Raw genomic sequence first — 5,361 nt, 5'->3', positions numbered from 1 at the left:
ACCTCTATTATTTTATATTGTACTAGAAATGTTAGCTTTAGCAATAAGATAAGAAAAAGGAATTAAAGGAATTAGAATAGTCAAGGAGGAAACAAAACTTTGACTCTTTGCAGATGATATGATAGTATACTAAGAGAATCCTAAAGAATCAACTAAAAAGCTGCTTGAAACAATTAACAATTTTAGCAAAGTTGGAGGATATAAAATAAACTCACATAAATCATCAGCATTTCTACAAATGAACAACAAAGCTCAGTAGCAAGAAATAGAGAAGTTATATTTAAAGTACTGGTAGACAGTATAAAATACTTGGGAGTCTAGCTACCAAGACAAACCCAGGAAATCCATGAACACAATTACAAAGCACTTTTCACACAAATAAAACCAGATCTAAATTAATTGGAAAAATATAAATTGCTCATGGATAAGCCAAGCTAATATAATAAAAATGACACTTCTACCTCAATTAATTGACCTATTCAGTGCCATACCAATCAGACTACCTAAAAATTATTTTATAGAGTTAAAACAATAATAAAAAAATTCATCTGGAAAAACAAAAAGTCAAGAATATCAAGGGAACTAATGAAAAAATGCACAGGAAAGTGGGCTAGCTGTACCAAATTTGAAGCTATACTATGAAGCTGAAGTCATCAAAACTATTTGGTTCTGGCTAAGAAATAGAGTGGTGGATCAGTGGAACACAAGAGACACAGTAGTATATGATTATAGTAATCTACTGTTTGATAAGCCCCCAAGCTACAGCTTCTGGGATAGGACTTCAATATTTGACAAAAACTGCTAGGAAAACTGGAAGATAGTGTGGCAGAAACTAGGTATAGACCAAGATCTTACACCTTATACTAAAATAAGGTCAAAATGGGTTCAAGATTTAGAAATAAGGGGTGAAACCATAGATAAATTAGGAGAGGAAGGAATAGTTTAGCTCTCAGATCTATTGAGAGGAAAACAATTTATGTCCAAACAAGAGATAAAGCATATTATGAAATTGAAGACGGAAGACTTTGATTACATTAAATTAAAAAGGTTTTGTACAAACAAAAACAATGCATCCAAAATTAGAAGGGAGGTAGAAACCTGGGAAAAAATTTTACAGCCAGCATTTCTGATAAAGGCCTCATTTTTAAAATATATCAAGAACTAAATCAAATTTATAAGAATCCAACTCATTCCCCAATTGAGAAATGGTCAAAGGATATGAACAGGGAGTTTTCTAATGAAGAAGTCAAATCTATTTCTTGCCACATGAAAAAATGTTCTAAATCACCATTAATCATAGAAATGTAAATTAAAACGACTTTGAGATACTACCTCAAATCTATCAGATTGGCTAATATGACAAAAAAGGAAAATAATAAATGTTGTAGAAGCTGTGGAAAAATTGGAACACTAATGCATTGTTGGTAGGGCTATGAACTGATCCAACCATTCTGGAGAGCAATTTGGAACTATGCCTAAAGGATATGAGACTCTTCATACCCTTTGACCCAGTGGTACCACTGCTAGGTCTGTATCCCAAAGAGACCATAGAAAAGGGGAAAGGACCCACATATACAAAAAAAATATTTATAGTAACTCTCTTTGTGGTGGCAAAGAATTGGAAATTGGGGGAATGCCCATCAATAGGGGAATGGCTAAACACGTTGTGGTATATGAATATAATGGAATACTATTGTGCTGTAAGAAATGATGAGCAGGAGGAGTTCAGAGAAACCTGGAAGGACTTACATGAACTGATGCTGACTGAGAGGAGCAGAACCAGGAGAACATTGTACACAGTAACTGCAACAATGTGTGATGAACAAATGGTGATAGACTTGACTCTTCTCAGCATTGCAACGATCCAAGACAGTTTCAAAGAACTCATGATAGAAAAAATTCTCAACATCCACAAAAAAGAACAGTGAATTATCAATGCAGATTTAACCATACTGTTTCTACTTTTGGCCTATTTTTTCTTTCTTTTTTGAGGTTTTTCCCTTGTGCTCTGATTCTTCTTTCACAAGATGACTAACATAGAAATATGTTTAATGTGATTGTACATATACAACCTATTTCAGACTGCTTTCCATCTCAGGGAGGAGAGAGGAAAGGGAGGGTGGGAGAAAAAAAAATGGAACTAAAAATTTTGTGAAAAAAAATGTTGAAAACTATCCTTATATGTAACTGGAAAATAATAAGATACTTTTTTTAAAAAAAGAAAAGAAAAGAAATGTCAGGAATTGGGGCAACCAGGTGGTACAATGGATAAAGCACCAGCCCTGGAATCAGAAGGACCTAAGTTTGAATCCGGCTTCAGACATTTGACCCTTACTAGATGTGTGACCCTGAGCAAGTCACTTAACCCTCATTGCCCCACCAAAAAAAAAATGTCAGGTGTTATTATTGAAAAAAAAATACAAATGCTGGGATATGTTTGTATTCTGGTGTACATGGATGTATAGAGAAGGCAACAGGAACTATAGTAAACATATATTTAGATGATGTCTATTTTTTTCAAAAGAAGGACTCAAAGGCCTGTTTCCACCTGCAAGGCTAATCATTTGTCTGTGTACCACCAGTGGTTGTCTGTGAAGGGTGGAGTTGGTTACACAGTACTCTCTGGAGATTACAATTAATAAATTTTAGCCTAAGAGCAATATAATAGTCCTCAAATCAATGTGATCACCTTCTCTCTGCTATTTTGTTGAGTTCATATCAAATGAAAAGTTATTAATTTAATCACAATAACTCAACGTCCCCAGTTAGGAAAATCCTAATATTCAGACAGAAGTTTGTCTCTGCTATGATGCATATGTTTTGTATGTCTAGCTAATCCCAGTCTTGATATGGTTAAGGCAAAATCAGGATATGCGAAACTATTAGGTAAAAGAAAGAGTAGTATACGTTCCAGTGTTGATTACTGGACAGACATGAGGAACAGTTGGGAAAGAGTAAAACTTTTGAATCATCCTTCAGTCCTTGAAGAGGTGAGTGCAACTGGCAGCTTCAGTCAGAGTCTTCTATTCCAAAATATTTAGAAGGATCATGAGACCCTTGATGGGACCAATGGGCCCACATTAGTCTCCCCTTTCTAGTCACAGCTCAGATCATTTTTTGGTTTCTTCTTTGCCACATTTGTCTTTGTGCTGACAATTCTTTCTAGTGAGCTTCACTAATTCCTGAGTGGGGATAGGAACACTGTGTCCTCCACTGATTCTGCTTCTCAGTCCCCACTTCTTCCTCTCTGCCAGCGTGTGTGTGTTCGTTTAAAAGCACTAGACAGTAGAGTAGTCATGTCAGTGCCCTTGCAGGCTTGCTATGGCCCTCCGGAGTCCTGGAGTACTGAGCAGAGAAGCTCCCGTTACACGGAAGTGCAGTTCTGTTTTAAATTCGATAGCTTTGTCGTTAGGGTAGTCATAGATCAGGGTGGAACAAAAATAAAGAAAATTCAAGAATCATCAGGTTCTAAAATTCAGATAAACATGGGGGATCTCCAGTCAGAAATGAGACTATATGGCAACAAGGAAACCCAGAAATCAGCTAAGTTAATGATAGAGAAAATAATTTTTTAAATAGAAAATTTTTCTAGAGAGGACACAAAAACTGGAAACACATTTAAATCATCTTGTAATGAAAATGGCCCACAAAAAAAAGTAACAGTGATTGATTGTGAGGCTATTAAACAGGGCCACCTCCATGACATTAAAACAAAGTGGGACGTTCTTTCCCCAATTAAGAAAGATTTCTACGTAGAATCTTCAAAGACAAAATGAACACAACAGCCACAAGTAGATAAGTGGAGGAAAGAAAACAAAAATATTATGTGAGACGACTTAAGAGAAAATGAAAAAATATATAATACCCAATCCACCATGCACATTTGAAGATGAATTTGATCATTATCCTGATGTTATGACTAATATAAAGAAAGTAGGTTTCACAAGACCCCCATGTATACAGTCACAAGCATGGCCAATAATATTAAGAGGAATTGATCTGATTTACCTTGCTTTAATTGGCACAGGAAAGATTTATCTTGACCTGCAGCCAGAAAGCAGGGAGAAAAGGGACAGTTCTGGAATGCTTGTGCTGACACTGACCAGAAAAGTGGCTCTACAAGTTGAGAGTGAACATAAGGGGCAGCTAGGTGGCACAGTGGATAAAGCACTAGCTCTGGATTCAGGAGGTCCTGAGTTCAAATCCTACCTCAGACACATGACACTTACTAGCTGTGTCACCTGGGCAGTCACTTAACCCTCACTGCCCCACAAAAAAAGAAAAAGAGAGTGAACGTAAAAAAATATACCTTTAAGGAATTAAAGACATTTATACATATTGTGGTGGAGACAGAAGAAGTTAGATTGAACAGGTTACTAAGGGTGTAGATACTGTTATTACTACCACTGGTAGACTCAATGATATTCAAATGAATGAATTCATCAACCTGAATAGCATCACATATTTGGTTCTGGATGAAGCTGCTAAAATCTTAGGTATGTGCTTTGGACCTCAAATAATGAAGATTTTATTAGATGTATGGCCAGATAGACAAACTATTAGGACCAGTGCTACTCAGCCTGAGGCTGTACATCACCTTTCACAAAAGTATCTGAATGATCCAGTGCCTGTTTAAGTTGGAATCATGGATCTTGCCACTGTGAATAGTGTAAAGCAGAAAATAATCATAAAAACAGAACTAGAGCAGCCTGTTCTTATATATTCCTTCATTGATTCAGTGAAGCCTGAAGACAAAGTAATTATTTTTGTAGGGAGAGAACTTATTACTGATGATATATCCAGTGACCTGAGCATTGAGGATTTACCTGTACAGCCATTACATGATAATCAAGAACAATGTGATCATGAATGAGCACTGAAAGAGTTTAAAACAGGAATAGTACAAATATTGATAGCTACAGATCTGGCATCATGAGGTCTTGATGTCTTAGACATCGCCCATGTTTTTAACTTTGATTTTCTTGAAAACCTTGAGGAGTATGTTCATAGAGTAGGGTGTACCGAGAATAGAGCTGGGCATACAGGAGAAATCAATTACCTTAATTACTAGAATGATTGGAAAACAGCTGATATATCAATCAATATTTTGGAGAGAGCCAACCAGGAAGTCCCAAATGAGTTTATATTAATGGCTGAATAATAGAAACAACACAAGCAGAAAAAAACCATGAAGAAACATGGCAAGAACTTGTGGAAGGACAAGAAACATTTATTGATCTTGGAAGCATTTACAATCCAGGGAACAACTTACTTTTGGAATTGTTGCCTTTCAGCTTAGCAAAAGCTGAACAAGCAAGTTGGAGGACATTGGAGGAAAGATAATACTGGTGGGGTTTTTTT

The 5,361-nt window shown here is 36.1% G+C and overlaps 1 pseudogene; it reads left to right on the top strand.

Annotated features, from left to right (window-relative positions):
• Positions 1-3,296: 3,296 nt before the first annotated feature.
• On the top strand, positions 3,297-5,161 carry LOC122738194 (annotated as a pseudogene).
• The last annotated feature ends 200 nt before the right edge of the window (positions 5,162-5,361 follow it).

The sequence above is a fragment of the Dromiciops gliroides genome, chromosome 2 (genome assembly GCF_019393635.1).
Source record: "Dromiciops gliroides isolate mDroGli1 chromosome 2, mDroGli1.pri, whole genome shotgun sequence".
NCBI lineage: Eukaryota > Metazoa > Chordata > Mammalia > Microbiotheria > Microbiotheriidae > Dromiciops > Dromiciops gliroides.
The sequence above is the reverse complement of the archived record's forward strand: the minus strand, read 5'-3'. Positions and strand labels throughout refer to the sequence as shown.